This window comes from Eublepharis macularius, chromosome 2 (assembly GCF_028583425.1).
Source record: "Eublepharis macularius isolate TG4126 chromosome 2, MPM_Emac_v1.0, whole genome shotgun sequence".
NCBI classification, from domain to species: domain Eukaryota; kingdom Metazoa; phylum Chordata; class Lepidosauria; order Squamata; family Eublepharidae; genus Eublepharis; species Eublepharis macularius.
The window spans coordinates 223,298,227-223,320,426 of NC_072791.1; the positions used below are offsets into that span (position 1 = coordinate 223,298,227).

General features: G+C 44.5%; 1 protein-coding gene across 3 annotated transcripts in view; it reads right to left on the reverse strand.

Moving 5' to 3' along the window:
• Positions 1–21,081, reverse strand: part of MYO1B (myosin IB) — a 211,803-nt gene extending 190,722 nt beyond the window's left edge. For all 3 annotated transcript variants that reach the window (XM_054970608.1, XM_054970607.1, XM_054970606.1), the window contains exon 1: positions 21,002–21,081. The gene's annotated coding sequence lies outside the window, so the exon portion shown is untranslated. The remainder of the gene's footprint in view (positions 1–21,001) is intronic.
• Positions 21,082–22,200: the final 1,119 nt, after the last annotated feature.

Here is a 22,200-nt window from a genome sequence, read left to right on the forward strand (position 1 = left end):
GATGCAAAAACAAACAAGCAAGCAAGCAAGAAAGCAGTTCACAGATGTAACTGCATACTGCAACTATCTTTGTTACATAGCAATGAAAAGAAAACCAGGAATGCTCATTTTTAAAGTCCAAATTCCAAATCAGCCGAGGATTTTATTAACCCAGGTCAAGCATTTCAGCAAAGGTATTTTTTACCCACACTTTTAAAGATGAGAATTTATTTTCGTCTTACTAAGGGCAAAATCAGCGCAAGCTAGCCCAGTCTCATCAGATCTTGGAAGCCAAGCAGGATTGGCCCAAGTTAGGACTTAGATGGGAGACCACCAAGGAAGTCTTGAGTTCACTACTCGGAGGCAGACTATGGCAAATCACCTCTGAACATTTTTTTCCTATGGGGTAATCATAAATCAGCTACAACTTGACGGCACTTTGCACATGGACATGAGCAAAACTACAGATTACGTCGAGCAGCCAAGACAGGATCCCGCAATGTGTAATTCAATTGCAAAACACAGCAGGAGTTGGAGCTCATACAAATTAGGGCCACAGCTGGGTTACCAATCTCCTGGAATTACAACTCCAGAGGATCAGTTCCCATGGGGGAAATGACAGCTATCGAAGGCAGACTCGAGGGCACCACATTCTGGCTGATCTTCTGCTTAAACTCTGCTCTCCCTGGCACTGCCCCCAAATGTCCAGGAATTTCCCAAGCTGGGGGTGGCAACCCCAGACACAGCACTGAAGTGGGGATGGGGTTATTTTTCCCGCACAGTTTCTGAAATCAAAACTGTCCCCAAGTTTGTTTTAATCAAAAGAAGAGCTGATACGCTGCTGGCCTTTCTTCCCGGGGGGGGGGGGATTTTTCAGTTGGGGAAATACGGCCCAGGCAATGCTAAACGCTCCCCTCCTCCATGCCTTGCCTTGGGCCAGGGCCACACTGGCCTCCCTTCTGCAGCAATATTACAGGCCATGAGGTCAAATTACAGATTTGTAGCATGCCAAGTAGGCTGGCCTTAAAATTAAGCCCTCTCATTCAAACCCTAAATTACTAATCTGTCCAGAAGGGCGGTATATAATCATACTCGGTATATAAGCATACATGGGACGTGGTGGGCTTTCCTTCTTTGGAGGTTTTTAAGCAAAGGCTAGATGGCCATCTGACAGCAATGCTGTGAACCTGGGCAGATCATGAGAGGGAGGGCAGGATGGGTTAACATCAGTGCTTAGTTCTTGTGACCCCTTCTTACATGCCCAGGGTAAGGCCAATCACAACCTTGGGGTCAGGAAGCAATTTTTCCCAGGCTAGTTGGGCTAGGGATCCTGACGGTGTTTTGCCATTTTCTGGGCATGGAGCAGGGGTCACTGAGGGTAGTTGTGAATTTCCTGCATTGTGCAGGGGGTTGGACTAGATGACCCTGTGACTCTACGTTCTAACCTTATGATTCTTTGTTGTTGTTATTAAATGTAAGCAATGCTAGCCAGAATCCTTCATCCTTCGCTTGTAACAAGGGAAAGGTCAATGAAATACGTGCACTTCTAAGAAGGAAAAACTAGGTCACACTTTAAATTGGTCCCCTTTAACTCACTTGAAACTTTTATCATTACAATGTTGAACAGCTGCAGACATTACAAAAAGAGCTCTTTATTCTTAGGGGAGTTCTCATCTATCTTTACTTGTACCAGTCTTGATCATCAGGACTAGTGGAGAGGATGAAAGGAATTTATAAAAGAGCATTAGACAAAAGAAGATACGAAGACTTTTTTTCCCCTTGAAATTACAAATTGGAGAAACAAAAACTCACAGCAGCGTGAGGGCGGCTTCATACATGACATTTTGCTTAGTTATACACCTACTTCCCCCAAATACAGCGAGAAGTGAGAAAGAGACAAACACATACACAATATGCTCAGCAAAGCTAACATCGGCGGCAGCTCCCGTCACTTAAGGGTAAAACCAGGTTTGCTGCACAGTCATGTTTTAATGTTGCCGTTGCAACCTTCAGTTTTAGTTACTGTTGCACACTAAATAATGTTTTGCTGATCAGAAACCACTTAGCTAAGAGTTTACAGGATATAATTTTTTAAAAAAATAAATCATTCATGTGAGGAAAGGCCCTTAGGTGTGGCAAGCTGAATAATGCAACACAGAATTATAATGGTTTTCATGAACACGTGGCCGACAGGTCTTTGCTAGAGGGAGATGAATGGCAATGTGGTAGTCATCTACCAGGTGAATGCAAGCATTCGCACTGAAACACCTCTCATCTTGTTAAGTTAATTGCTTCAGCTCTTTTTTTCCCCTCCCTTCAACTCTTCACCTGTTTCTCAATCCAGAAAACTTCCTTTGCAACACCTTCTAAGTCATCCCAAAGTCATAGGGTTGGTCAGACTGGTAGCTAAAGCACCAGCTCCAACAGTCAGAGCCAAGACAGTAATGAGATCAAAGCAAGCAATCCAACCACGGCTAATGGCAACGGGCCACGCAAAAGAAGTTTGGACAACTGCCCAAGGATAGCGAAGGCACCCTACCTGCTACAAAGCCACAAATCACATTATAAGATTTCTGCAACGGACAGCAGTACTGCCAATTCTAGAACGCCGTAACTGCAGCCAAATAGCCAGAAGCTTTCCGGTCTACCTGTAAACGCTTCAAACAACTCTGCCGGACTCTTGCCATGGAGAGTGGCTTCAAGACAAAGGAAGCACTGAACCAACATATGGGGGAGGAAGCAGGCAAGCCAGGGGGAGCAAATCTATCTTCACCTGGGCCAGGGCTTTTTTTCAGCAGGAACGTGGTGGAACGGAGTTCTGGAACCTCTTGAAAATGGTCACATGGCTGGTGGCCCCGCCCCCTGATCTCCAGACAGAGGGGAGTTGAGGTTGCCCTCTGCGCAATCTAAACAAAGACAGCAGGGCCAAAAGCTGCCACCCCAATGTGGCAATACAGAAAGCAAGGTGCATGAGTTTAGTAAGCCACACGCCCCGGTTCCAGCCCGATGGGGCCTTACGACTGCGTTCATTTCAAGACAGTGTGGTGTTACTTAAGGTGGCTCATAAACTGGCAATTATGACACACTAATGAATTGCAATTTGAATGTGTTAAGTGGCACAACCAGAAAACACTCAAGTCTCACCAGTTCTTCAGTCACCTACATCTCACCATGATGGAAAGGCCAAGTGACTTAACCCGCATCAAACTATAAACAGAAGCAAAATTTACTTCATGCCAGCTTCATGAGGGCTACAAGTTCAGTCACAGCTCACTCATAAACCCAGAACAGTGTATTTCTTTGCCTTAAAAGAAATTTTAAAAAAAACACACACCAAAAATATTCTTACAGAAGCACAAGAAAAACTTTGTTGAATTCCACAGTTGTGGGTGGCAAAAACAAACACTTTATGCATGTTCGTATCATTTATAAAAACAGAAAGAATGGATAAAAATGATCCACAGAAACGAGACTTCCAATTAAACAATTCACTGGGTGGATTAAATTCACTTTTCCTTTTGTTATTCTAATTCCCAAAGCCCAGCTCTGGTACTATTGCTGTGGCTGAAGAAAGACGAGATTAGAAAGAGGCATGAGGATTTTCTGTTCCCACAATGATGGGAAATTTGATGATCTCAAAGGACCTTGTGAAGCCAGATTCTCCACCCCCATCCCACTCCGCACTTTCATATGGCTGGAAAAAAAATACTGCCGCTTTCTGCAAATCTCTAGTGGAAAACTTAATGGTCTGATCAAGTTTCAAATTCCTATTTCTTAATTACCTTTTTCCTGCCGTGTGTTATTCCTATCTCTGAGCAAATGAGACATCTAGATTTAGTTCCCCATTATCTTGCAGCAGGCTTTGAGTACTCCTGCTATACATCAAGATGGGTAGCTGTGTTTACTTATAGCAGTAGAAAAGAGCAAGAGTCCAGTAGCACCTATAAGACTAACAAAATTTGTGGTAGGGTATGAACTTTCGGAATCGTGAGTCATAGCTCACTTCTTCAGACACAGCTAGAATCTGTCGTTATATCTTGGAATCTCTCTACCCGAGACATCTTATACTAGAACGCTCAAGTGTAGGGAGATGCAATGTTAGCCCAGAAGCATGGTTTAAAATGACAGAGTCAAAATTTCACCTCTCTACACAGAGCCAGCTTGTAAATTTCATCTTTGCCTCTCTAAAGTCTCTATCAATTTCACCTCCACTTCTGAGAGGCGAAGATGAAATTAATAAACCCTCTGAGGAGGGATCACAGCTGCTCTGGGCAGAGAGGTGAAATTTAAACTATGCTTCCTGGCTAACACTGCGTGTTCCTACATTTGAGCATTCTCAAGTAAGATGTCTCGTGTAGAGAGACTCTTGGTGAGTGGAGTGATTTCAAATGCCAACTGACAAAAGCCGGAGAATGATAACAGCATTCAATAACATTCAATAGCATGACAAAAGCCGGAGTCATTCACCAGTTTTTGTCATTCAGCCTCTGAAATAATTCCCCTCTCCAAGATATAAGGACAGATGGACTCACATTCTAGCGGTATCTGAAAAGGTAAGCTGTGACTCACAAAAGTTCACACCCTACCACAAATTTTGTTAAGTCTTACAGGTGCTACTAGACTCTTGCTCTTTTCTGTTGTCACAGGGTGAAATTCCAGGCCAGGAATGGACCAGAACAGGAGGAATCTGTTCATCCCTAAGGTTGCTTGCTTCCACACAGAGGTTGCCTTCCTTCTTTGTCCTCACTCCCCACGAATTGCAGTGGTTCTTTAAGGGCCTTACGGTATGAGCTTTTGTGAGTCACAGCTCACTTCTTCAGATATCTGATATCTGAAGAAGAGAGCTGTGAGTGAGAGTGTAAGTTCATTACCCTAGCACAAATTTTGTTAGTCTTATAGGTGCTACTGGCCTCTTGCTCTTTTCTACTACTCATGCTACGTACAAAAGCTTGAAAGCAATACTGCAGACTCGCTATCATGGTATGCAGGATATACCTTTCACTTTCTCTTTCTGCTTTTATTTTTATCCTGCCACTAGGTCTGGTCAATCAGACTGGTGAGTTTTCACAACAGTCGCTCAGGAATGCTTTACCTGAAGCATTTGTGGAGGGGAGGGAATGTGGTTCAATGGCAGAGCATCTGCTTGGCATGCAGAGAGTCCCAGGTTCAATTCCTGATATCGCCAGCTACGGATCAGGTAGTAAATTATATGAAAGACCTTCACCTGAGACCCTGGACAGCTGCTGCCAGTCTGTGCAGACAATACTGACTTTGGTAGACCAATGGTTTGATTCAGAATAAGGTATTTTCATATTTGTTCATATACACGTGTCTTCTTGGATTGACTGCTGGAGGTAGCTGGATAGCGGACAACACTCTCCCCTCCATTCTATCCCATTTTCTTTTTAAATAATTTTTATACAATGAAATGGTTAGTGCTTATTTACAAAGTACATGTGAACTTGCAATCTTTTTTTTAAAAAAATGATCCATGTCCTGCTATTGAAGAACATTCTTTTTTGCATTCCTTTATTCGTGTAATTTGACTAGCTGCCAAGTCTGCAATCCACTATAGTTAATGGGGTGCTCCACACATGGACACATTCCTTTGGAAGCATCCATGTAGTCGCAGCTGCCAATGCAATGCAGAGGGCAATAAATTATCCAGATAGTGTGTTGCCTTGCATTTTCCCTCTATCCCAATTCTTGTGGCAGCTACATACACACACAGCCTCCTGCATTGTCCAGGTGTTTTTTTAAATGGGTAACTGACACAGATTTAGAAATACACCAGTATATAGACAGGTCAACTTTTTCAAAAAACCTACCACCAGTGGCATGGGGATTAGCTACCGTAGGGACTGGGGAAGGAAAAACAGCAGACACAACCAAGAAAGCCTGGACCTTCCAGCCACACCCAGACTTTCTGTAATCTTTTCTTAAACTGTACAACAAAGCAGGATTCAGAAAGATCAGAGAAAAGCCAAGGAAAACCTGGGAAGTGCAAGAATGCACCAGGATGCTGGGGGGGGGGGGGACCAGCCACACAACAGCACCGAACCCAGGGCAAGTAACCCGTGTGGAAAAGGTTTACGTCAATACTTCGTTGTCTTGAATGGGGGCTAGGACAAAAAAAACCCTATTGTCACAAAAACAGAGCTTTTTACCCTAAGTGAGGGTTCCTTCTTCACTACAATACCACAGATCAATGCTACATCAGGACTGCTGCCACCATAGCAGTGAAGATGAACTGGATCTCATTGCTGGCAGGGGGAAAAAGTGTATTCAGCTTCACTTAACTCTTATTTCCCCAGCACTGAAGTGAGATGTGAATTACACTTCAAGAAGGCAGGGGAACCTGCACACCGGAAGTGCCACATAAAATAATAATAAAAGGATGGCAAGAATTCAGGCGTGTGCTTGCGTCCATTGAGAACAGTCTTCGTTCATTTTGAGCGTTTCATTTTAATGAATCTCATGCACGTCTATTACAGAATGTTAAGGACACACTTCTAGTCCCACTCCATCAGCAATAAACATTAATTAAATATTAATTATGGCTATTATTATTTGAATTCATAGTCTGGCTTTCTCATGTACCCAAGATGGATTATGATTTTTAAAAACAAAAACCTTTTAAGTCAATTAAATAAGCAGCTTACAAGATACAGTAACATTTGAAGTTGACAGGAAAGATTCCAAGTAAAATGAAATATGCAGTTGGACTGGGATTATAGGCCCTGACCTAGATAGCCCAGGTGAGCCTGATCTCACCAGATCTCAGAAGCTTAAGCAGAGTTGGCCTTGGTTAGCAATTGGATGGGAGACCTCCATGAAGACCAGGGTCGCAGAGGCAGGCGGTGGCAAACCACCTCCATTAGTCTCTTGCCGTGAAAACCCCACCATGGGTTGCCATAAGTCAGCTATGACTTGAGGGCACTCTCCACCACCACCACTGGGATTATAGAATTGGGGGGGGGGGAGACCAGCAACAATCAGTGTAAGAAAGACTTTACCTCTAATAAGAATCACCTCCTGAGTTGAACCACTGAATCACAGCTTTGCCCCTTCTTCAAGAATGCTCTCCTGAACAATTCTGTTCTGCAAATTCTGTGCAACCATAGACACATGGGGGCCTTCCTGACAGTCTCAAGAAGGCCATTCCACAGTATAGAGGCCACCATGGAGAATGCACATGAATGTTAAGTTGCTGATTTTAGCTGTTCACAGGGTACCTAAAGGTTTTTAAGTGGATGGAAGTCAACAGAGGAACACTGGAAGAGTGTCACAAAACAATAGGCATTAGGGCATTTGCACATCAAATATTAAGCCACGGCCACTAAAAAAACGTAGAGCCACTTGCACAATCTTAGAAGCATGAAATGGAAGCATTTCTTTCTTTTCAAGCTCCATGCACTTTGTGTCTTTGGCTTCGCTCTGCGTCAACAAACAATTACAGGCACACTGGAAATTGACGATAAATTCCAAAGCACTAGATGAGCCTTGCAGCCAGTCACCCCAAATGTTTAAACACATGAGTCAGACCTGAGTCAATGACACTCAAATGTCATTACATCACAGGGACTCAAAGGGAAAGTTTGAGAGGGCAGTGCAATGAATTTCCGCATACTTCATTGAGAAAAGACGGACAGATGATTGGGCTACCCGATTTCACTGTTGCATTGGTAAGAGATCCCTGCCATGAACCAAATTAGGGAGGGAACCTGCCCGAGGCTACCCAAAGCGAAGAGAGAAACTGAACATGGGTCCCCAATATTCAAGCACCATGTTCAAGCCACTAAGCCATCCTTGCTCATCTATCCAACACCTGCATTTTCTAACACTGCTGCTCTCAGAGTGACACAATTATTTGTCTGGTTTGTGTCTGGTTATCAAGCCAAACACACAGCACTCCAAGCTTCAGACTCAAGGGTCAAATACGCACAAAGGGCTTCTTCCAACATTACCATTTTTTTTCTGGGAAAAGAGGTGGTGGAACTCAGTGGGTTGCCCTCGGAGAAAATGGTCACATGGCTGGTGGCATGGCACGGAGGGCAATCTGGATGCAACATCCAGAAACCAGTGGGAGAACACTTGAATCTACCAGGACATTCCATCAAGGACTTAAAGGTCACTGTAGTTCAACAGAAACCTTTCAAAAACAAAATCCAACGGGAAGCTGCTGAATTGGAATTCATATGTAAATTTGATTCAGTCAGGCTGGGATTGAATAGAGACTATGAATGGTTATCTCATTATCGGAAGTAACTGACTTCCTTAACAGAAGCAAACTGATTTCCATATCAGAAGCTACTGTTTGCATCTACTCCTCCCTCCCCTCTCCACCTATATATCTGACCAGTTTCTTCTTGCCCTCCATGCATCTGACGAAGAGAACTGTTTCTCAAAAGCTTATGCTACAATAAAGTTGGTTAGTCTTAAAGGTGCTACTGGACTCTTTTTGATTTTGCTACTACAGACTAACACAGCTAACTCCTCTGCATCTATGGTTGTTCTAGTTTCTATCACATGGCCTTGGACCACTGATGTTACCATGCACTCTTGGAAAGAGGAAAGGTGCAGCAGTTTCTTCACCACCAAAGATGAGGTGGCAAAGAACTCCAATCAACTCCCAACCCTGAATCTTGCCCTGCTTGGCTCCTCTGCCAAACTTCCACATGGTTCTAACATGAACGGCAGAGTTTGACCTGCCACAAGAGCCACGACAGCGCTGGGCATCCACGTCTCCTATTAGTAAACAGCGGCGTCATTCGCAGGGTGAAATGTGAAACATCCCAAAACTGCCTACAGTAAAACGGGGTACTAAAATGTCACAAGTGGCAATGGGAGATTTATTTTCCTACATAGAATTGAAGAGACTATAAAAGGAAACAACGATCCTCTGCATATGGAGTCAAAATGTTCATGCATCTCATTTGCACTCCCTGTGGAGAGGAAAAACCATTAATAGTAATAAACATCCGCCTTCACTATACATGCTCAAGGAAAATCATCAGAAGTAATGAGACGGTGGCATGATTTAATTTGGAGAAGAGGGATTAACCAATCAGCCGTACACTGTGGCAGTCACCACCACGTCAGCTGCCTCTCCCTACAAAAATGAAAGAGTAGAAAAAGCAGCACGACACAAAGAAAAACATGAAGAAAAGACAGCGGCAGGTGGGAAGAAAAGCAGCCTCTTAAAGCTTTACGGTTGTGTCGGGGACCAGTCTGAGAAACTTCTCTTAGACAACAGGGCTTCACAAAGCAACAACTCACACACAAAAGGCAGGCCACCTACTACCAGACTTGAACTGAAAAGCAGACAATAGGCTAGACTAGCATATCAAAACTGAGTGACGCCGCTGGACAACTGATCAACTTTACACTTTTATTGGAACTATGTAACTGCACATGCATCTGGAGGGCGACAACTACAAAGTGGGGAAGCTTGGAAAGAACCTGGTCCTGAAGCCGGTTTCCAGCATTCCCAAAAGATTCGTCTGTATCAACCAGGAGGAAAACCCACTATGCTCCATGACAGAAATCTGAAATTAATTAACACTTCAAGTAAACGTTATGGAATGATCCGACGAATGAATGGGAGGTATGCAATGTCTTACCATTAGATTTTGCAGAAAATTCCAGACGGGCCAAGGACTGGCAATACACAAATGCTGACTAATCATAGATGTAAATATGAGTCAGAGACAGGGTTCCCAGGCACATTCTGGCAACCAGCGTGAGACCAGGGAGGGATACTAGGGGCACCATCAACTATGGTGTGCCATCACTTCCAAGAAAATCCATAGTAGCACACTTCTCTAGGATGCACCAGAAATTCTATAACAAAGCCATACAATTTCTAGCAATTCCTGGAGAACTCGCATCACTTCCAGGTTTTCACCAGAAGTGACAGCCTTTTTTGGTGTTCTTTTCTCCCCACCAGTGCTCTAAGCAGTGGGAGAGGGGAGAATGGTAGCTGGAATGGGGTTTCCCCCACTCCCAGAGGGGGCTTGGCCGCTCTAGATAGTCCTAGACAGAGAAAAAGCAAGTAACCTCACCTTTGACATACTGGAAGGGGGGCTGCAGTTTGAAAACTGAAAGACAACCCAGTAAAAGTAAACCGAAATGTTAAGCTAGTAATACTGTACACCCACCTCTTATTTCACTGTTTTAAAAACTGTACAACTATCAAAACACTTGAGTCCAGTTGCAACTTAAAACTAATCAGAGTTTTCAGGGTGTAAGCTTTCATAAAAGGTATCCTGGAAAACCTTGTTGGTCTTTAATGTGCTACTGGACTTGAATATTGTTCTACTATGGGGCTACTCACCTGAAATCACGATTACAGAATATCTATTGATTCATGCTTCCATATTAACCATGACGCTTATGGGGATATCTGCAGACAAGGTGCTCTCCTGTTTGTGGGTAGAACTTTATCTCAAGGAGGTAAGTTCTTTCATGTTACAGGCAGCCATTTCATAGGATATGGGTGCAGCCAGCAACCAAAGCCAAACCATTTGTAAGATTTACCACCAAATCACATCCCCAGGAGGCTCATACAACGGTTATTTCAGGCAGACAAAGGAAACATATGTCCACTGGGAGATGTGTGTATGTGTTATGTGCCATCAAGTTGCCTTCCACGTATGATGTCCCTATGAATGAAAGACCTCCAAAACATCCTATCGTTAATAGACTTGCTCAGATCCTGCAAACTGGAGGACGTGGCTTATTTTATTGAGTCCAGCCATCTCGTTTTGGGTCTTCCTCTTTTCCTACTGCCTTCCACTTTTTCTAGCATGACTGATTTTTCCAGAGAGTCTTGTCTTCTCATGTGACCAAAGTATGATAGCCTCAGTTCTGTCATTTTAACTTCTAGGGAGAATTCAGGCTTGACTTGATCTAGGACCCACTTATTTGTCTTTTGGGCCATCCATGGTATCCGCAAAACTCTCCTCCAGCGCCATATTCCAAATAAGTCAATTTTCTTCCTGACAGTTTTCTTCATTGTCCAACTTTCACATCCATACAGGGTAAAGGGGAATACCATAGTTTGGATTATCTTGGTTCCCAGAGAGACATCTTTATGGATCTTTTCTAGTTCCCTCACAGCTGCTCTTCCAAGACTGAATCTTCTTCTGATTTCTTCACTACACTCTCCCTTTTGGTTGACGATTGAGCCAAGGAATAGAAAATCTTGAACAATTTCAGTTTCCTCCTTGTCAACTTTAAAACTTGAGTAATTCCTCAGTAGTCATTACTTTTGTCTTCTTGATGTTCAGCTATATTCCTGCTTTGGCACTTTCTCCTTTAACTTTCATCAGCAGTCATTTCAAGCCGTCACCACTTTCTGCCAGTAACGTGGTGTCGTTTGCGTATTTCAAATTGTCCCTTCAACCGTTTACCCCACCTTCTTCCCATCACCATTGGGAACAGTCAGCTCTTCTGCTAATGGGACCATTGATTCCTGAAGGGGGTGGATGCATCTTAGTTGGGTTTCTCGGCTTTGTCTGTTCTGCCTTGAGTGACTCTTCCAGGAGTTTAGACTCTTGACCAAGCCTGCGCTGCTGATGGTGTTGCTCTCAGCTTCTCTCACACACTCAAACCCCCCTTACCACGTTAAGATGTGTATCCAAGTCATATCCAACATTATTTTAAATACAGTTACACCCTCCTCGACTTCAACCGTATCCTCCAGTCTTATGGTTGGATCCCACCTATAATTTCAGCGCATTCGGGGAGAAGGGTTTTACCAATTTGCCCCCTCCTGCAGCTGACTACCCCCAAAAGCTATTTCTAGAAGCAGAATGGGGGAGAGTTGGACTGCAGTGGGAAGGGGGAAGCCATACTTCTGCGGACAGAAATCATTATATGCCCATGAAAATTTTAGGTGGGGATCCAAGTCTTATTATTTTACCTGTACAACACCGTCAATGTGCATGGCGCTGTACAGAATACAAGAAAACAGGCTCCAGCTGTGAAGAGATTACAATCCAAAACTTGACATTAGGGTGATTAAAAACAAGGGGAGGGATAGAATAAACATAAGGTGGATTTTACAGGAGACAGCTTAGGAAGGAGGTCAAGAATCTCTGAGTTTGGGATGGTGATGAGACGCGCGAGCAGAAATACTGGCCAGGCAATTAGAGATGCAGGAAGAGATGGGGAGAGAAAGCACAGGGGTTGAAAAAATAAAACAAAGTTGGTTGTCTTCAGGAGCAATCCTAAGCAGGTCTACGTGGAAGTAAGCCCTATATTATTCAATGGGGTTTACTCCCAGGAAAGTGGCCTTAGGATTGCAGCCTTCAGTATAAAGGTGGGGCTGAAAGCCGGGGATTTGATAAGGATGCAGGGATAGAGCAAAGAGAACAGAGGCCAGATTCCTGCAGACGGGGGGAAAGAAAAGAGATTCCTCCTGGGGCAACATCTTGAGTTAACACAACAGCATGAACCAACTGCACGGGAATTTTCATAACTTGATTTACAGAATAACGACAACAACAACAACAACTGCCCTTATACGCCACTCCCATTCAATTAGTGGGATTAATGACCCACTCAATGTGGTGAACAAAGTCAGTTTTAAGATTTAGATGCAGCAACGATGTAGAGGGAGAACAAAGTACAAGTCTTCGCACATTTTATTTCTGAACATCTCTATCTCGATACAAATCTTTTACATCTCCTGTAGTGGCAAAATATGCCAGCTCTTTCCTCCTCCAGACTTAAGGACTTGTATGCGGGAGAAGCTAGTTCTGTTTCAGAAGATATGGAGAAGGAAATGCAATGTAAGCCTCGTCATGTCGTCTGTTTGAGCTCAAGAAGGCTTTCATATACAGGTAGTAGGGTTAGGATGTATGGAAATCATTCGAAGAGATGCTTTGATAAAGGGTAGTCTGTAGATTATCAAGACGCGGGTCCAGTAGCTCCTTGAAGACCAACTACTGGACCCAAATCTTAACTCTTCTACGGCAGAACAACGCAGCTACCCACCTGAAACTACCTTCAGATTTTACTGCTCTTGGACTAAGGACTGCAACAATAAATGAATGAACGAATACTGCTCTGTATTGTCTGTTCCTCTACATATGTTCCTGCTGATTAATTTCCATGTTGTTTAATATGTCATGTCATATCGCTCAAGTTTTGTTTCAGCAATTTATCAACTCGATGTCAGATTTTCCGCTTGTTTTCAATGTTTGCCATTAATACCCCACTGTAGTGTCTATATGAATTTTCCAGCCATTGGTCATGTTGATGTCAACTGTGTAATCTGCTTTGAGTCTCAGAGCCAAGCTACAAGTGACGCCTTACACAGGTTGGACACTTGTCAGCGTCCCTCAAGTTTTGATGGGAAATGTAGGCGTCCTGGTTTTACAGCTTGGCTGTCCATTACAGCTGCAAGACCAGGATGCCTACATTTCCCATCAAAACTTGAGGGAAGCTGACAAGTGTCCAACCTGTGTCAGGCGTCACTTGTAGCTTGGCTCTCAGTGAGAAAGGCAGGTTGTAGCTTTGCCCCGCTGCAGCTCCAGGGTCCTCTTTAGGATTATCTTCCCGTTACTGGAGACTCACCGTTATAACACAGAAGAGCCTTGGACCTAGGTTCAAGTTTTTCCTTAATGGACAGTCAGAATCAGAATCAGTCATTTTCTTTCAGTTCCTTGGTTTGTAACTGCACAATCCTAAACAGAATTAAGACTTAGATGGGTGTAACTATACTGTGGATTTGCACTGTAAAATGCTTTCCTTAACATTTTCGATCGGTTGTGACGACTGATCAGACTGGCCATGCAAGGAGTACTAAATACAATGGAATCGCCTTTTCTACTACAAAAAGCTCCCAGCAAGATAAAAAGTATTCACACATTTTGGGGGGAAATTAAAATAATAATAAATTGCAATGGAACTCTTTCTTCTTCAGAGCTTGCGAGCGATAATGGTGTTTTCTTCAGAGGAGTTAGTTATTTTGAATATTGGGATATTCTATTAAAAGTTATGGAATGGACCCAAAGAACCACAAACAGCTCCGCTTGTGGAATGATCATTTCCCTGTTTCCCACTCTCCCCACCCCAACGTCTTTGGTAGCTCACTGAACTTCCCCAACATGTACTTCCGAGGATTGGAGACCCCTGGGGGATAGCATGGGGGGACACTTGGGAAGAGCAGAGGATGGAGGGAGCTGTAATTCAAGGGGGAAACCTAAAGAAATCACGGAGACCCCTTTGTACAAAGCTTCCACTCATAAAAGGATGCCTCTGGATCCAACACAATAACCTTAAAATTTGCACGGAGGCAATTCACAACAAATATAGCAGAGCGGAAGAGGAAGATAAGATGCCACTGATAATCTCTCCTCTCTGGAAAACCATTTCCATTCAAGACTCTTCCTTATTAATTTAAATTCCGAAACTGTCAATAAATTACCTAACACTTCCCACCCACAGGCCTTCTTTATAAATGCAATTATTCATCCCATTTGCATTTTAATTACCAAACGATGCTTCTCTCTAAGAATGACTCTGTAGGCAGCTACAGCGAAGGTGGCATGGTACAGCCAGTCTTGCCAGATTTTGGAAGCTAAGCAAGGCCAGGACTTGGACGTGGGACCCCCCAGGAAGAGGCTGGCTGGCAATTGCCTGGGGCAATTCCTGCGGTTGAAACGAAACTCAACCAACCCGACTTTTTACAGCACCAGCATCAAGGAGCTGGGGGAAAACTTCAGAGCCAGGGGATATCCCACTCAAGTCATTGCTCGGGCCATAGAGCGATCGGAGCTGACGGACCGAGCTTCCCTGTTGACCACTAGGCGGAGAAACCAGGATAACGGACTTAAATGGGGTCTGGAATACACCACATTGGCCCCAAAGATTGTGTCCATTATTAGACAACATTGGCACATTATAAGTGAGATTCGTGGCTGTGAAGCCGGTTGGTCGGTGGGCTATAGACGCACCAGATCAATAAGAGACATTTTAATTAGATCAGAATTTTCCAGTAGACAATCCCCCGTCAACATTCCAAAGGGCCACTTTGCGTGTGGCACATGCAATGTATGTGGTCTGATGGTTAAGCTTGAACAAATTCTACCAGATCACTCCTTCCCCAAAAGTAGATTTTCGAACTGCAAAACATCCAACGTGGTATATGTTATTCAATGTAAGTGTCCCAGGATATACATAGGGAGCACCATGCGCCCTTTAAAGATTAGAATTCAAGAACATATATCAAGGATTAGGAACAGAGTATCGGAGGCGCCTTTGGCCGAACATTTTCATGAGCATGGCCATCCTTGCAACGAGTTTAAGGTTTCAGTAATTGAACAATTGGACTGTCCACACGCTTCGGACACAGGAAAGCTCTTAATGCGTTCTGAGTCCAAATGGATTTTCCAACTTCATTCCTTGACTCCACATGGACTAAATTTGGAGATCGATTTCTCTTGTTTTCTATAACCCCTATTGTAAGTTTTTGGGCTCCTGCAGGACCTTCCTTTAACACCAACTAAATCATTGATTCTATTCGGCCCCTTTGGTGTTATATATTGCTGTCCGATCCACCTACCGTCAGTCCGTGAATCTTTCTGTTGCAAGCGGTGGGGGAATGTGTTGTGCGTCTATGGATAGTGAGTACATTTTTTTGATTGTACTTTCATTGTATTATGAAATGTATATGTATATCTGTAATTGAATTATTCTATCCCTACAGTGTTTCCGGTCTGATTATGTTTATGCCCAGGATGAAGTGAGTTTTTTCCACTCACGAAACGGGTAAATAACATTTTGCCTGCAAACTCCCGTCGGCGTCTATTAAATAATTATTTCTACTCTGGACCTTGAAAGAACAAACAACTTGCACAAGTCTCCCCTCCCACCAGCTTTTTTCATTATATTCAGCATTTGCACTTTAAAAGTTCCATACATATTCCGGACGGTGAAGATTCAGTTCATAAATGGATGGACTTTGAGATTTTGAAATTATGACGACTTTGATGTTCTATTGGATGGACTTTGTATTTTGTAAATGTATTCATGATGCATGTTAAACTTACTTAGCACTTTTGCACCTTGCACTTTGGAAAAATATACATTAGTAATTTCTAGAATTGTGGTTCCCCGGTTTGTTGGTGTTCTCAGTTTGGACTTGGGGCCGCCCTTTGTTTTCTTTTCAAGATTTTGGAAGCTAAGCAAGGCCAGGACTTGGATGTGGGACCCCCCAGGAAGAGGCTGCAGAGGAAGGCAATGGCAAACCACCTCTGCTTCTCACTTGCCTTTAAAAAAAGCCCCTTGCTGGGGTCGCTTTAATAGTGGCCTGATGGCACATACAACATACATACCCTGACCTTGATAGCCCAGGAGAGCCTGATCTCGTCAGATCTCAGAAGCTAAGCAGGGTCAGGCTTACTTAGTGATTGGATGGGAAGCCTCCAACAAAGACCAGAGTTGCAGAGGCAGGCAATGGCAAACCCCCTCTGTCAACCTCTTGCCATGAAAACCCCACCAGGGGTTGCAGGTAGAACGCTGCAGGGGGAGAACGCTTTGGTTTCTCCTGAGATACCTTCTTGCTCTAGATACCCAGCTAGGAATACAGGGACTCCAATCCTGACATGGACTTCACACAAGGCTTGACAAATCTAGGCACCACATAACCATGGCAACTTTAAATTTCCCCTGGGTGCAGCCCCCCTTCTCCAGGTTTCAAACACACCTCTCCCAGCACCATCCGGATGTAAAGACGGGTGCACCAGAAAGCAAAGAAGCCCTCTCTCAAAGGCCAACAAAAAGACAGGGCAAGAGCCAGTGGAGGAGGACAGCAGGAGAGAAGCCGCTTGCCAGGCTCCGGTGAGGGTCAGGAGGGGGGGGGCGTTTGCAGCCAGAAGCACAACCAGAAGACGAGAGAAATATATAAATCCTTTTCTGTGATTCTTTTAAAATTACTTTCTAGGCTCAGAGCTGGAGTTAAGTCAGCAAAGAGATGATATTCAAGCATGCACGTGTTATGTGATTTGAAGCATGCTTTTGTGGGGGGGAGGGAATAACTCCTACCTCCCCTGGGCTCAATGGGACTTACTTCTGAGTAAACATGGTAAGCCTTGGGGTGTTCCGCTGCATATTTATGGGAAGCATACCCCCCTTCAGCTAACACTGAGTTGTTAATCTGGAAACCCACCCACCTTCCCAGTTTCAATGAAACCAATGGGTATGACTCGGAGGCAAAATATTCATAAGGCAACAGAGTTTCTCAGATTTTAAGGGCTGTTTTGTGTTTGCATTTCCATGGAGTCCAGCTTTCCTTTCACCCTCTCTGTTGTCTCTCCCACTGTCTAAATTCGAATGAGCTCCTTGGAGTAGAGACCTGAAGATTTTTATATTGCAAATGCATTACGCATGATGCATTAATTTTGCAATAACAACAACATTTTTTCCTCTGCTTGTGAGATGAATTTCCTTTAAAAAGTATAAAAACAAGAAAGGTGTGCTTCCCGTATCTGACAAAGGGAACTCTGACTCTCGAAAGTTCATCCCTTGAAAATCTACTTGGTCTTTAAGGAGTTATTGGACCTTGCTCTGCAAAAATACATAATCTGCTAAGATTTTTTTTTCCAGAAAACTAATTTTTTTGATTCGGAAATTGCCAAAAAGAAGGTATAGGATCTTTACAGCGCATTCTTACGCAGAGCTGCATTATCTTGGGCCCACTGAGATATACGGGCTTCAACTGGAGTAATTATGCATAGGCTTGCCCTGTTGAGAAAGGGTTTCCCCCTCCACCACCCCTGGCTTCATTTTGGCTTGTCAGAGAAATGTTAACCCATCAATGCAACTAACTCTCTCAGATGTGTGGGCAGACAGGGAAGGAATTAAGGCAGGCTTGCAAACGAGTTCACGAAAACTATTTCAAACCTAAAGGAAGGAGGGAACTCAAGGATAATGTTAATGTTGTGCAACTGATGTACTCGATAAAGGTATCTCCCTACCTTTCTTCCATCCAGGAACTCCTCTGCAACCATGGTTCACCCTATCTCAGGTAATAAACACAATTAACTCTATGTGGCCCACCACCAGAAATTCATTCCCAAGGCCCTTCTGGCTCTTTTTACAAACAAAGGTTCTGTACAACTGCAGAAGAGGAGAAAAAACAGGTAAGGTTTCTGCCATCCCTGTATCTACATGCTGAGGAAAAGCTTCACCTTCTTCCTGCTTTCATGTAGCTGCTTAAAAAACAGAAAGAGCCATCCAGAGCAGGTCTAGTTCAGGTCAACTGAGCAGGCCTTACTCCCAGAAAAGTGTTTTAGGCTTGTGCCAACAGCCTTAGGTAAGGCAGCAATCTTTAAAAAGACAACAGAGAGAAAGCGCTGCCTCGGATAGTAGCAGCAGCAATTTTACTATTGCTGTTTTGCAGCTATAAGACCAACAGAAAACTTGTTGCAACTCTGCATTCTTGAACAAAGGAAACAACCTCCCCCCCCCCCCCCGCCCTCAGCAAGGCACAGATGTTCAGATTTGGGACAAAAGGTCTCAAATGACAAAGAGTTACATGCACACCCCAGTGCCTTGAGGGCTCAACAGATGCAAGCCACCAAATCTGGTTTCAATCCTTATGCAGGCGCCACCAAAAAAAAAAAAACAGGGTGCACAACCAGGCACAGTTCTTGAGACTAAACAAAGGCCAGGCACGAGTGAACTAATTTCAGAAGAAAATCCCCCCCCCACACACACACACACACTCCCCAAAAAACTTCATCTGGAGGAAATCACAGCCAGCTTCCCCCATTCCTCCTCTCCACAAAAGTGCTTTGCCCTAGCAACATGTTTCTATACTCAAAATCAAATGCAGAAGAAAGAAGACGAGAGAGAACGATGGCTCAAGATGCATAACCACCGTATTCTGGTTCATTAATCGCCAGCTCCTCTCTCCCAAAATGATAACAGCCTCCATCTCCTGTACTAATATGTACAGTTCCTTATTCTTTCTGTCCTTCTCATGGGCTTTTGGGCAGCCAATCCCTGCCCCTGTCTGCCAATATCTCCCCAATACCAGGTCCGTTTTGCAATTCCAGTTCCCACATCCTGAAACAGCGCCCACAACCAGCATTTGCTCTGCCCAAACAACCCACTTCAGAACCCCTCCACAACCCTCATCCTCTTTCCCCACCCCATAACCTCTGTCTTGGTCCCCTTCGACCTTCTCCTTCAGTCCCCCACCCCTCCATAAAAACTCCCTTACATTGTCCATGCCGAACATTTCCCCTCCACCCCTTGCATCATTTTATTATTTCCATATGAAGATGGGCAAACAGAGGGTCTTCAGCGGCTAATGGGATTTGGCCCCAGCTCTCCTAGGTTCAAATGAGGTGGCCAGATGTCCTTTCTTTTCTCAAGGCCCGTCCGCTGCTGCATCCACGTTTTGCTCGTTTTCCATAAAATCAGCTGAAGTGTCTACGGAGGCTCAATTCCAGAGCAGCACCCATGTCTACCCATAGTTAGCTACCCAGGCAGTTTGGTGTGACTGAAAGCTGATGATGAGCCCTAAGAAAAAGGGAAGTTCCTCATCACAGTGGGCCCTAGGTTTACCAAGGGAGCGGGCACAAAAGCATGTGGTCTATTTAAATTCCAGGAATGGCGTGTCCACATAGCCCATGCAAATGCTGAACAAAACAGAGATGCAAATCGTCATCTGCTACACCTTGTGCAAAATTTCCAGTCCACAATTTCCAGCCCATCTGCAGAGAATCCAAACCAAGGGATGCTTCCCTTTGTCACATCTCCCCCACACGCCTGCCGTTCCGTCACTCGGAACCTTTCGGTGTAGAAGGATCCTTCTCTGGACGAGCACTCCCTTGCATCTGATGAAGCTACCACTGGCACACAGGATCCAACGGTGTTCCACCTTCCAGGAGCCCCTCTCGCATTCCAAAATGTGTCCCCCCACCCCATCTTTCTGAAACAGGAGAGGCCTCTAGGCCCCCTTCTATTGCACCCAAATAGCATAATCCTATGTAGATAGTTTCAGATAGGTAGCTGAGCTGGTCTGCAGTAGAATAGCAGGATTCGAGTCCAGCAGCACCTTAAAGACCAACAAGATTTTTAGTGTGTAAGCTTTCGAGAGTCAAAGCTCCCTTGTTCAGATACACTTTGTCCCTGAAGAAGGGAGCTGTGAGTCTCAAAAGCTTACACCCTGAAAGTCTTGTTCGTCTCCAAGGTGCCGCCGGACTCAAATCCTGCTATCCTCCTGTCTAAGCCCATAGAAGAGTCCAGTAGCACCTACAAGACTAACAACATTTATGACAGGGTATGAGCTTTCGTGAGCCACAACTCACATCTTCAGATAGCTGGTATCTGAAGAAGTGAGTTGTGGCTCACGAAAACTCATACCCTGTCACACACCAGGTTTCAGAAGAAGTGAGCTGTGACTCACGAAAGCTCACATCCTACCACAAATTTTGTTAGTCCTATAGGTGCTACTGGACTCTTGCTCTTTTCTGCTGCTACAGACAGACAAACACGGCTACCCATCTTGATCTAAGCCCATAGAGTAACTCTGCACAACAATATTAATATTAATAATAATAATATATAACAATATATTATATATACTAATATATAATATTAATAATATTAATATTAATAATAACAACAATAGTGTGCTATACTGCTCTTCTAGACCAATTAGTTTCCACTCAGAGCAGTGAACAAAGTCAGTGTTATTATTCCCACAATACAACTAGGGCTGTACCTGGTGGGGGGGGGGGAGATGCACGTCTCCTGAACAACCCCCAGCCCAAAAGATGCGCCCCCCAAACCCCCCAAATTTCCCCCCTTTGCAGACTCGTCCCCCCTCTGCACTGACCTCCATACCCCGCACCCCCCTCCAGGCAACACCGCTTGCTTTGTGCGCGCCCACCCGTTCAAATCCCAACTTCCAAAAAATCTTCCCCAAAGCGGGAAAGCTGCAGCAACGCACACAACACACACACACAGTCACGCACAAGAAGGCAAATCTGAGGGATACCTCTGCGAGCCGCCCCGCGCCTTCCCGCCGTCTCCCGCGTCCCTTCCCTCCTCGCCGCTTCCCTCAGCCGAGAAACTCCGCTCGCTCCGGCGGAGAAGGCGGCAGCCCGGCCGGCCACTCCCCCCTCCGAGCCGCAGCGGGGAGTGGCCGGGCCGGGCCTCGAGGCGGGGCCGCCTCCTCAGCCCGGCAGGCCTCGGCCGCGGGAGACGCGCAGCGCCCCTCAGCGGCCTCCCGCGCTGCTTCCCCTCCGCCTGAGGGGATTTTTCCGGGCGGCAGGAGAAGGGGGAACCTGGAGGGCTTGGGGGGCCCTGAAAGGCTCCGGGCAGGGTCACACATAAGTGAAGCAACGCAGACTTGCCCGTCAGTCGCATTAATACAAGAATAAAATCCATGTAGTAGAAAAGAGCAAGAGTCCAGTAGCACCTGTAAGACTAACAAAATTTGTGCTAGGGTGTGCGCTTTCGGGAGTCGCAGCTCACTTCTTCAGATACTCATGAAAGCTCATACCTTACCACAAATTTTGTTAGTTTTATAGGTGCTGTAACACTCTTTTTTACTGCTACAGATAAACACAGATACCCATCTTGATCTATTGGTATCTGAAGAAGTGAGCTGTGTCTCACAAAAGCTCATACCTTACCACAAATTTTGTTAGTGTTATAGGTGCTGTAACACTAACATCTTGATCTTTTTTACTACTACAGACACGGATACCCATCTTGATCCATTGGTATCTGAAGAAGTGAGCTGTGACTCACGAAAGCTCATACCTTACCACAAATTCTGTTAGTTTTATAGGTGCTGTAACACTCTTTTTTACTGCTACAGATAAACACAGATACCCATCTTGATCTATTGGTATCTGAAGAAGTGAGCTGTCTCACGAAAGCTCATACCCTACCACAAATTTTGTTAGTTTTATAGGTGCTGTAACACTAACATCTTGCTCTTTTTTACTACTACAGACACGGATACCTATCTTGATCCATTGGTATCTGAAGAAGTGAGCAGTGTCTCACGAAAGCTCATACCCTACCACAAATTTTGCTAGTGTTATAGGTGCTGTAACAGACTAACATGGCTATCCGTCTTGATCAAAATCCATGTGGTCTTGTATTCTCTTTATACATGTGTTGAGTAATTCTCATGGTACCTTCAATGCAAATGTGTGATTCAAACTCCACATTTATCCAAGCGCT